Consider the following 13143-nt stretch of genomic DNA (forward strand, 5'->3'; position numbering starts at 1 on the left):
CTTTAACGTTTCTTACGTCACCTATGAGTTTTTTCACAGATCTTTAGCAACCAATGATCGATTTTAGTAATCGATATCCTAAGCCCGGCCCCTTCATTTTTTCACTATCTATTTATAAGGCATTTCTTATGCTATAAGAAAAATTATTCATTTACATCTGAAAAACAATAAAAACTTATCTAAAATAAGGAGCTTATTTAGTAGTATCCCAATGACTTATTATATTTTTTAAAATTTATTTGATAATTATAGGTTGAGGCTGTCCCACAACACCCACCCTGGTGTCCCAATCCACAACACCACAGGCTCCTCCCTCAAATTTTTCAAAACTTTAAATATCTGTAGAAAGTACACAACTTCTTCTAAAAATCTCAAAAAAAACATGGCGGTAAACGAAGAAGCAAGAAATATATTTACACAAACAAAAAGAAAACGAGTAATTTATATCGAAGTTATGGCCGAAAAAGAAAACGTGTCCCGCACACCCTACTCTCCCCTATGGGATTGTAAAAGCGTATGGCACAAGGGTGGTGCTTTACGCTATGCAACTATAGTTCCGCGCTCGAACCGCTGTGATAACATACTTGTTAAGATTTTAATCATGCGTGTAATATATTTTGGGGGTATTTGTGGTAAAAGACAAATGTATCTTAATGGGTATGGAACCATCCAATAGAGCAGTGTTATGACGAACTCGCAAAACCGCATCCATTTTTTTACAATGCGCAAAGAAAAGTAACGCAATATCTAATTTCCTTTTACTGTTCTCGTCTGAATTCGTTTTCTGCCAATTGTTTTAGAAAGGTCATTATACCAATTCTTACCATTGCCTAAAATTGCTAGAACCAATTTACGTAATATTTGTTTGCGTGTTTTAAAGTGCTTTATCCGCCGAACTCGAAATTTTGGTTATTTTATATTATAATAAGAATACATATATATTCTTATTATATATTAGTGACAATTTTTGCAGTATGTGAAGAGAAAGCTTTTTCGGCGTCGAAAATGCTTTTTACCATTACCGACAGAGGCAATAGCAACGGCATTCAGCAGGGTAAAGGCAAAGCACTAAACGTGTTCAATTTTCTAGTCCAAGTCGGCAGAAGCGGGTAACAAACAATGGAGATATTCATATTTCATGCGGCAACGGGGAAAACCATTTTTGCAATTAAAAAGCAAGCTCGTCATCAACTAAAAATATTCCCCACTAACACCCTACGTTGATTTAATAGAATATTTTCACGTGGATTCGGAGGACATCCACGTGTTAACGAGGGACACGTGGAGTCCGAGGACATCCACGTGCTGGGAACGTCTCGTACATCAGCCCCAACCCCTTTTCTCCGCTTTCACTTCCGTAAGGTCAAGTAGAATTATCTGCTTGACCATCTTATTGGAAGAGCTTACCCCTTCTATGCGCTTTCTATTCGAACGGTCACGTAGAGGTTATCTACGTGACCATCTCCTTTACTTCCCGCGTCACCCTAGCGGGTAACGACCCTTTTGCTTTAAATAGGAGGGCCTACGAGTGAGACGAGGCTCTCAGTAGACAGTTGGATGTGGAGTGTTAAGTGTGGCAGAAATTAATACACCAGGTTCAAAAGCGCTGTGAGTCAGTCCTTTTTTAGTGGAGTGCGGCAGTAGCCGTCACAATTGGTGGAGACGCAGGTCGAGCCCCTAAAGAACTTCGTAAATTTGATTCCGTGTCGGTCAACCGAATTTTCCGTAAATCCATTTATCGCATTTAATTTCGTTCGTTTACCGCAAACTGGTGCAAGAGGTGGCCAGCAAGGCGGAAGTTTTTTTTGTTGGGAAGGTTCCTTTATTTTTGTTGTGTGCGGATTTTCAGTATATCGCATTTGATTTCGTGCGTTTGCCGCAAACTGGTACAAGAGGTGGCCAGCAAAGCGGAAGTTTTCGTTGGGGAGGGTCCCGTAATTTTTTGGAGAATTGTTTGAGATTCGAAACTATTGGGATTCTCCAGTGTTCGCGTCGACTGATGAGTAAACAGTCAGGGAGATATCCTACGTGCGGCCGGGCGCCAAGTAGACGGTTACATCCGGAACTATTTGATCAATCTGAACTGATAGAAAAGGTGGAAGTGCCTGATAGTAGTGTCATTGTTAATGTAACACCCCTCACACGTGACAGTGCGACAGTGTCAAGAGAAGACGTTCGTGGAGTAGAACGCGCAGTAATCAGTGAACCACGAAACTCGACACCAGAGCAATCTCGGCTCAATTTTTACACACGGCCCAGCAACATGGCGGCAAGTGTACAAAAATTCATAGCACCGCCGATTTTTTCAGCAAACCTGGAGGAAGATCCTATGGATTGGTTAGAACGCTTTGAGATAGTGGCAGCGTACAACCGTTGGTCAGATGCAGACCAAGCGCGGAATTTCGCGATGTATTTGGAAGGGGCAGCCAGAAAATGGTTTTTGGTGCATCCTCACCCTGATCACTGGGAGGATCTTCCGCTCCGCCCGAACCCGGAAGACCCAACACGACCCAATCTGCCAGCAGCGACAGGGTTAAAATCGCAATTCGTAGCGGCCTTTCGGCAGGCTAATTTCACACTAGTGCAAGAGAGCAAGCTTCGTCAACGAGTACAAGGCGTAGAGGAAGACATAGTGTCGTATTTCTACGACGTAATTAATATGTGCAGGTTGGTGAACCCGACAATGTCACAAGAGCATCAACTAGAACATCTATACCGCGGTCTAAAACCATCGTTATTGCAAAAAATTTACCCACATAAGCCGACATCTACGGCTGACTTTCTAGATCTGGCCAAGTTACACACGGAGGCCATGGTTCTGGCGAACCAGAAAGTTTGGGCCCAATCTTTAAGAGCGCTATCAGAGGAGCCGGAAAATACGAAACTGAACAAGAATGTGACTCAACTGACATTAACAGCAGAAATTACGAGTGCGCTGAAACAATTAAACGAAACGGTGAAACAGTTACACTTATCTACAGGACCGGCATCCCAAATGGCTAAAATGGGTCAAAGCAAAATCAGTAGTAATGGATTCGATAGAAATAGAAGGACGACCGAGGGAAGATACGTATGCGGATTTTGTTCAAAAATAGGCCACCTTGACTACAGATGCTTCCAGAACCCAGCGTCAGCATTATACAGAGGCCCAAGACAGAATCAGATGAGACAACAGGGCGAACAACAACACGCCAGGCAAAGGCAGTTTCATCAGCCGGAAGGACACAAGCAAGCAGGAACGGTGAACAGTGTGGCGTTACACTCGAATGCAGAAGAATTACCGAACCTGGAGCAACAATTTTATGTGAACAAGATTGACATTCCTAACAAAACGGACCATGGAACGGCACAGTCAACACAGCCATTGTCAACACAGGAAGATCAAAGTGGTGAAGAGACAAGTGAGATTATAAAACAAAAGTTGGGGAAGAATGTACCAATACTGTTGTCGGACATATCCCGTTTAATCAAAAAGACGGTGAAATGTGGAGACATCACAGCAACGGCAGTGGTGGACACGGGCGCAGCAGTCAGCGTCATATCGCCAAAATTGTTGGGACGCACACATTATGTGATGGAGGATTGGGGCGGCCCGGACATTGTATTAGCAAATGGTTCCAAAGTAACGCCGTTAGGAGCAGCCCGGGTAACCATAACCCATAATAATACAACAGCCCAAGGAAGGGCAGTAATCATGGAAATGGACGGAATTGACTTGTTGCTGGGGAATGATTTTTTAAAACAATTCGGAAAACTTCGAATTGATTACACCGGTGACACAACGCAAGTGATATTGGGAGAGCTACCGTTTAAGGATGATCACGATCAAGAGGAAAGTCTTCAGGCTGGCAGTAAAATTAGTAACACAACTAGTTACATGATTCCGGCATTTTCGGTGATAACAGTGAACACAAATCGCGACGAGAATAGCTCTTCAACTGGGTTGTTTTCCCCTTCGACAGAGTTATGGGTGTCTAAAAAGCTGGCAACAGGTCATGCTATTCTGGCGGCAGATTCGAAGTGCATACCGGTGGCCAATTTATCGGCCGTACCAGTGTGGCTAAAGGAAGGGTCAACTTTGGGGACGGTACAGCCATATACCAATAAGATAATCAAGTGTGAGTGGGAGGAGCTTCCACAACAAGAGGACGGAGAAAACAAGGACAAGCTGACGTTGGAGGAGAAGAACCTAGTAGATAATTTGGAACAACAAATAAATAGTGAACTAACAAACGAAAATCGAAAATCGCTACTAGCACTACTAGAAGGAACCTATCATGCTTCGCAAAGAATGACAAAGATATGGGATTTTGTACGACAGCAGAACATCAAATCAATATCAAAGAGGGAGCGTTACCAATATATCAGCGACCAAATGCAAGCGCATGGAAAGCGCGGAAAATCATACAAGGATTATCAGAAGACATGATAAAAGCTGGCATCATAGAAAGATCAGAGAGCCCTTGGGGAGCGCCAGTCGTACTGATAAAGAAAAAGGATGGATCATGGCGGTTCTGTGTAGACTACCGGGGATTAAACGAGGTCACAGTTAGAGACGTATACCCTCTACCCCGTATCAACGATATTCTGAGCAAACTAGAAGGCGCGGAATATTTTTCCATAATGGATTTACAATCAGGATATCATCAACTTCCACTGCGAAAAGAAGACAGAGAAAAGACGGTGTTTATCACAGCAGACGGATTATATCAATTCAAAGTCCTGCCATTCGAACTAACGAATGGGCCCAGTGCCTTTCAACGGGCAATGGACGTCATTTTGGGAGGACTGCGTTGGAATTCATGCCTAGTGTACCTAGATGACGTAGTGGTGTACGCACCTGATTTTCAAACTCACGTGCATCGCTTACACCTGGTATTATCGTGCTTAGCCAAAGCAGGGCTTAAACTAAAAGGAAACAAATGCCAATTCGCAATGACGACGTTGAAAGTCCTAGGACACGTTGTTTCTAAACAAGGCATATCACCAGATCCGGAAAAAATTGCAGCAGTAGCAGACTTCGCAGAATGCAACGAGGGAAAAACATTAGCAGAAAAAATCAGACGAGTTCAAAGCTTTGTCGGGCTTTGTTCGTACTACAGACGGCATATAAAAAATTTCGCCAAATTAGCCCAAACACTGACAAGATTAACCAAGAAAGGCACATCTTTTATTTGGGAGGAAGCTCAGCGAACAAGTTTCATAAATCTGAAACAAATGTTAACTGCGGCCCCGATATTGGCTCACCCAGATTATGAAGCACCGATGATTATCATGACGGACGCTTGTGGATACGGCATTGGGGCGGTATTGTCACAGTCCAAAGACGGAAAAGAATATCCGTTGGCTTACGCCAGTCGGCTGATGTCAAAATCAGAAGTCAATTATTCGATTACTGAGAAAGAATGCCTGGCTCTCATCTGGGGCTTGAAGAAATTTAGAAGTTTTGTGTGGGGCTGCAAAGTAATAATTGTGACCGATCATGAAGCCCTCTGTTGGCTAAGGACAAAAAAGGATTTAGCAGGACGACTAGCACGCTGGAGTTTGTGCCTGCTAGAATACGACGTAGAGATCAGATATAGGAATGGTAAACTACATTCCAACGCGGACTGCTTGTCTCGCTACCCAATCCCCATCACAGAAACGGAGACAGAAGATCGGTGCATAGCTATTGGAATACTGCAATATAACCAAGCAGACTTTATGTCAACAGACATATTATTGGATCTGGCACAGAAGCAACGTGGAGTAAGCAAATGGGGAAAACTTATGGAAAAACTGGAATTACAAAGATCGGCCGGAAGGTGCTTTTCACTGGATGAAGGAAAATTGTATAAAAAGAAGACGAAATGGGGAATACAATGGCTACGATTATGCGTTCCTCCTGATTATAGACACATGGTGTTAACAGCATGTCATAATGATCCGTATTCAGGACATATGGGAATCCAGAAAACGCTACAGAAAATTACGCACCATTTTTTTTGGGAGGACATGGCGAAAGACGTGATGGAGTACGTTAAAACATGCCCACAGTGTCAAACACGAAAAAGCCCAAAACTCCTTCCAGGTGGGATGCTGCAATGTATCAAAGTGGCCAGACCGTTCCAAAAGGTGGGGGTGGACCTCCTAGGACCGTTTACGTTATCGGACTCAGGGAATAAAATGATCATCGTAGCAGTGGATTATTTGACAAAATGGGTGGAATTAAAAGCCTTGCCATCGGGCAAGGCAGAAGACGTTACTAAATTTCTGGTGGAATACATTGCACTACGTCATGGAATGCCCGAAGCCATAATAACGGATCGGGGCAAATGCTTCCTAGCAGAAGTTACGCAAACCATGTTTCAGAAGTTGGGATTCAGGCATAAGACAACTTCAAGTTATCATCCACAAGCAAATGGACAAGTGGAACGCATGAATCACACTTTAGCCACGATGATGTCGATGTACGTCTCAAACGACCAAAAGAACTGGGATGAACTATTGCAGCACATTTGCTTCGCGTATAATACAGCACGACAAGAATCCACTGGATTTTCGCCATTTTTTCTACTATACGGTAGAGAACCAGTACTCCCAATAGACCTACTAACAGGAGCTCAGCCAAATCCACGACTCTCAACGGACTTGGCAAAAAAGACATACGTTGAACAACTAATGAGTGACTTATCAATCGCGAGAGACATTGTGCGGACACGATTACAGCACGCACAAGAGAAACAAAAAATGGGTTATGATGCTCATCACCGCATAGTAACATTTCAGGCAGGAGACATGGTACTGATATACAAGCCAATAAGGAAAAAAGGACGTTCCGATAAACTACTACATCGATGGATAGGCCCATACGAAGTTCTACGTCAAACCACGCCAGTTAACTACGAAGTCCAGCCGAAGAGAAAAGGCGGCAAAACCGAAATCGTTCATGTCGTCAGTATGAAGTTATTTCATCAAACCAGCACACTTCAGGAAGGATTGGCACAAAGATCATCAGCGGATAACGGACGGGTGAAACATCAGGAAAACAGGAGTGAATCGACGAGCGCCGAGGACGAAACAACCGAGATTATAGAGAATGAAGAGGAAGAACAGACAGCTAGGCAGAAAAACTCAAATATTCAAGTAAGCCACTCGATGGAACAAACTTCGGAAAGAGAAGGAAACACCCAAGAGATGGGCCTTACACGGCCACTACGGAATCGGCGCAAACCCGATTTTTTCAGGGCAGGGATAATTCACCTACTGTTTCTATTGTTAATCGGGTGCACATTCAGTACCTCAGCAATGATGGTCAGGGACACCGTAATTTTCAAAGAACAACCAGGAATTACAATCAGTGAATCATCATGGACGGTGGCCACGGATGTGATCCTACAAGATGCAGAGAAGGCCGTCACGATAGTAGAAAAACACCTGGAGGAATTGGCCTTACTGGCAGCAAAACATAGAAAGGATGGAGCAAAATTTGAAAAAGAAGACGGACACGCGGCATGGAGGGACACCACAAGTTTTATGACAGCAAGTAAAATCGAGAATAAAGTGCTACTACTGAGCAGAACATTAAACTTATCCAAAACAAGATTGACAACATGTGCGATGACTCTGACAGGAGCGGCTAGAGCGAAAAGAGGAGTGATAGATTTGGGTGGCACGGCACTTAAGTGGTTGTTTGGTGTCTCCACTCAGGCGGATTTGGTAGAACTAAATAAGAAAATTGATGCAATGGGAAACCAAAAACAAGAAATAGTCCATGTACTGGAGCAACATGCATCGATCATAAATGAGAGCCTACAACTATCACGATCAAGTGTAGCATTGTTGCAGGAACTACAACAGCAGTCCACGATACTTCAGAAGAGGGCAGATGATATTTCGGATCACATTCAGGCGTATGAACTAGCACACATACAACAAGAGCAGTACTTCGCAGAGCTGGACTCGACGTTCGAATCATTGGAACAAGTGATCGGATGGCTTCAACAACAAATCGGGGACTGGGAAATAGGATTAACAACGCTGGCTAACGGGCATTTACCACCACAAATCTTCTCGCCTACAGAACTAGAGAGAGCGATAAAAGAGATAAATAAACATTTACCATTGGGCTGGACGATACCAGCAGAGGAATTATGGGTTATCTATCGGGAAGCACGGGTGTCGGTCGCAGCTACCCATAATAAGTTCCGCCTCTTTATCGAAATCCCCATTTATGACCACGCACAACACTTTAATTTGTTCAAGCTAGTTAGGTTAACAAAACCAACCAAAAACGGCACACACGGGGTACAAATAACCAACTTGCCAGATTTTCTGGCAATAACAGCCGACTTAGATACGTTTGTCGAGTTATCAAAAGACGAAATGAGTAACTGTCGACGACTAGATAAACAACTATGCAAATTCCATACGGGATTTTCAAAAAGGGGCAAAAGGAAATCGTGTGCGGTTGCGCTGTTCAACAACGAGGAAGCTCAAGTCAAAGCGTATTGTCAGAAACAATTCATACAGTGGAATGGCCCGGAAGTAGTCTATCTAGGACAAAACCAATGGGCATTCTCAGCGACAGGCCCACATAACGTGGTTTTTTCATGCCCTCCGGACAGTAAGCAAGTACCGTCACAACGCCTACAATTACCGGCAGTAGGATACTTTGAAGTCCCACAAGGATGCACAGCTCGCACAGAGGATTGGATATTTCCAGCAAGCCTGGAAGGCACCACAACAGCCGCAGCCATATCAATTCATATGCCAGACCTACCGGAGTTCCGTCCAAACATCACCAACCCAAAAATGGCAACGGTCGTACAGTTCCCGCCATCAAATGCGTCACACCTCGACAAGTTCAGCAGCATGTTGCGACAACAAGAAAAACTAGAAGCAGCAGCAACGCTAACACATAATCAGATTTTGAACCTGCTGGACGCGTTGCCAACGTCAAACTATGGGAACTACCCATACGAATGGATATTAGCGTTTGTCATTCTACTACTCAGTGTTTTCGGCCTGACAGGATTCACACTACGGCTTGCACAACGCTTAGATACCCACATCAAAGATGGCATGCAGGGATATGAAACAACGGATCACGCACTACGAGGAGCGGCCACCGAGGAACGACTGATTCGGACACAAGACACGGACTTTTGAACACGGAAAACGGATGTTACCAATGTTGTTTTATTATTATTTTACTATTACTATTATCTTTCGCTATCACTCTAATCGTTGCATACTATGGCAATCGGGGGCGATCGCCTTCGAACGGGGGGACCTGTCACGTGGATTCGGAGGACATCCACGTGTTAACGAGGGACACGTGGAGTCCGAGGACATCCACGTGCTGGGAACGTCTCGTACATCAGCCCCAACCCATTTTCTCCGCTTTCACTTCCGTAAGGTCAAGTAGAATTATCTGCTTGACCATCTTATTGGAAGAGCTTACCCCTTCTATGCGCTTTCTATTCGAACGGTCACGTAGAGGTTATCTACGTGACCATCTCCTTTACTTCCCGCGTCACCCTAGCGGGTAACGACCCTTTTGCTTTAAATAGGAGGGCCTACGAGTGAGACGAGGCTCTCAGTAGACAGTTGGATGTGGAGTGTTAAGTGTGGCAGAAATTAATACACCAGGTTCAAAAGCGCTGTGAGTCAGTCCTTTTTTAGTGGAGTGCGGCAGTAGCCGTCACAATATAACTACAAGGGAAATTTTTAAAGGGTATTCACTGAAAAGTTTAGAAAACGTGTTAACAAAATTTCTAGCATAAGCAAATATTTCCTTAAATAACATGGCTATGCCATCACCCACCTTGTTGCCGAAAGCGATGTTCAGATGTTTGTTTTGACTAGCTTCCTAATTGGCATGCGGGTTTGTTTTACGCTGACTTGTACACAGGGCATGGCAAGTAAAAGAGGAGCTCAGTTGATGTGATGTGACGGAACTCCTGGCAAGGAGTTATATTCCCAAGAGTTAGAGTCCCAAGAGTTAAAGTAACTACACTGGAAAAGCACTACATCGGAGACGCTAGTCCATACTTTCATACAACATCCGCAAGAAAATTGTGGCTGTAAAATCAATTATTGGTAGAGATGAACTCGGGTTTTCAACAGGAGCCAGTGGTTTGAAATATTGGATCACCCCAAGACAGACCGCTTACGTTGTCCCTACCCGGGACATAGCCTTAGGATATGATGGTACCAAATGCGAGAAATAGGTGATCCAATATACTGTCGCGAGGGGAAAATAGTGACGTGGTTCTCATTTCTGAAAAGACGTGACAACCAACGTTTGAATTGCGTGCAATGCATCTTCCCTTGAAAAAGATGATTGCAACAGGCCAATAATTAGTAACAGATAGTTATCCCTAGAATTCATGAAACCCTAGAGATGGGGCGTATATCCTTCACGAGGGTATAAAAGCCCATACATTTTTTACCCTAAGTTAGTTCTTATCAAGTCCTCTAGTGAGTTCTTTTCAAGTTCTCAATTTCTTGAGTTCTTAGGCTCTCTTCAAGTTTTCCTACAGTTCTCTTCACGTTCAAGTTAAGTAAAAGTGTAGTTATTCTTTATTTCTGCTATGTCTTGTATTTCTTCTTAAAATTCAATACAATTCATTAACAAAGTAAAGTCCAGTGTGACAATATTAAATCTGTGATCCCATATTTCAAATCTATGAAATTAATAATTAAAAATAAGGAAAGATCACGAGCACCATTTTACCTTTGTAATGGAGAAAACCTGGTCGTTCTACGGTCATAATCAATCCACGAAAAGACTTCCGGCTTGAGACACCGTAGGGCCTATCTCCCACGGGTTAAGACACCAAAATTCGCAGATCGTGATCCAATTCCTTTGGTAGTACTTTATAAATCTCAAAATAAACAAACAACGGCACTGTTGAAACATTTCTTTCTTTGAATTTATTTGGAATGTAGTTTAACCATTATATGGGAATACCAGAATGAACTAATAGTTATGGCTGTTGAAACAGACAAGTCTCTGTGGCTTTTTGTGAATGCAGTCTAGAATGTGGAAATACAGAATGAACACTTAAACAGTAAGTTAAAAGTTTCGTGTTGTGTGGAAAAAGGGACTAGTCTCAGAATTTTTTGGAACACGGTCAATCTATGATGTAAGAATGTCAAAGTGAAACAATCTATTGAAGCGTTTGAAAGAGACAGGGCTCTGAATTTATTGGGAAAACAGTGAAACTATAATATAGGAATGTCAAAATAAACATTTAATTGAAGTATTTGAAAAATAGTCTCTTAATTTTCCTGGAATGCCCTTAGTCAATTCCTATTTTAGAATGACCAACAACTGGAGTGTTCTTCACAGACCGGTTTCTGAAAGTCTTGCATTGAATGCAGACCAACTATGAACCTGGAGTGTTAATAAGTAACCGCCCTAATAGCACATCGGTACCGTTTTGGCACCGTTTTGGTGCCGGGTTTAGGTATGTCAGGTACCGTTTTGGTGCCCCATTCCCATCGAATTCATTACGAATTCGCACACTGTTTCCCCCCCCAAACACCGGAAAACCGGCACCAGTTTAACACCCAATATACGGCACCAAAACGGTGCCGTTATTGTAATCAAAATGACATGGGGTTTTCATGCCAGTATATGGTTACGGATCGGGTACCCAATTTTGGCTTACATTGGTGAAGTAAAAATAAATACTGATAACAGAAACTGATTTCTTTATTTTTCTTATAAATTAACATAAACATGAGATTTCCTTGAACATAAATTACACAGAACGGAATGAAAACAAACATTTCTTGACTAAAGAAAATAAATGCAAAAAAGAATTGTTTTCTTTGGAGTTTCGACGGGATATTTAAGAAGAATTATCTGAATTTTTGTGTGGATTTTTTGGTTTGTCTTCGTTGCGCCCGAAACTCCGTAGATCGCCACAAAGACTCGCCATCCTCTTTTCGTCCAGGGGAAACTTGGAATGTTTACTGGCGTCTACAAAAAAATAGTTAACTATAGAAAATTTTTGTTAATAAATATAACATTAATACTTATAATTAATTTCCCAGAGATGTATCCTCCAATATCAAGTTATCATTATAACCTTTGTAAGTTACTTTTCCGCCAAAATCTTTTTTACGCTTCGAGACTTGAATTATTATTCGAGGCGAAAAGAATTTCGAAAAGAAAATGAATTTTACTTACCCGTAGTCAAACGGGGAGTAGACTTCCGCACGCCGGAGGTCGAAGCAAAAGCAATATGCTTAGAGGATCCTGAACAAAAGCAAATGGCTGATTTAATTGGCCTGCATAATACTATCTTATTTAACTTAACTTGCTTGCAAGGTTGACGTTGTGATGTTGTAATCGCACTTTCCGCATCACTTTCAGAGACATTCTCCGGAACGCATAAGATGTCACAATAGCGGTCAGGAGAAGGAATCTGTTCCCATTGGATATCTCAAATTCAAATAAGTATTAAAATTTTGAATTAGTATTGAAACATTAAAAAACCTACTTACCTTCAGCTGGATTTAAGAGCGGTGCGGGAGGGATTTCATTAGCGTCAAATCCCTCATCGATATCGGAATCGCTGTCTGAAGACTGCACGGGACCCAGAATTCTCCTGAGCTTTATTTCCTTCAGCTTCGAGCATTGGGAGATTGCGGCTGTCTTGTGCGAAATGTATCGCTTCCGCAATCCTCTACCCCTGTTGTTTTCCTCACTAGGCGTAAGGTTGGTAGTTTCCCTTCGGGCGCCAACTTTCAACAGGCCAAAGCATCCCTGGCCTGTTTGTATGTTCGTGAAATAGCAGCGAATAGCAATAAATAATAGTTATTGAATGAAGCTGTTGCATTAAGGGTGCTCCACCCTGTAGAAGGTGTGCTGCCTTTGATTATTAATTTGTCCACATTGTTATTGTTTTCAGGCCATCGCATGGTATTGGTACTCTTGTTGTACCACGATGAGAGCCCTATGGTCAGTCCCTGCAGCAACTTGTTTTCAACAATCACATATTTGTGGGATTTGGTGTTGATAGCCTGCAATGAATTGCAGGCTTCTTTGTAACTACCTATAATAAAGTTATTAATGAAGGTTAGTTTAAAATTATGATTTACTTTACCACAGGATTTCACAATTCATGCTGGGACACTCTCCCAATC

This window comes from Daphnia carinata, chromosome 6 (genome assembly GCF_022539665.2).
Source record: "Daphnia carinata strain CSIRO-1 chromosome 6, CSIRO_AGI_Dcar_HiC_V3, whole genome shotgun sequence".
Lineage (NCBI taxonomy): Eukaryota > Metazoa > Arthropoda > Branchiopoda > Diplostraca > Daphniidae > Daphnia > Daphnia carinata.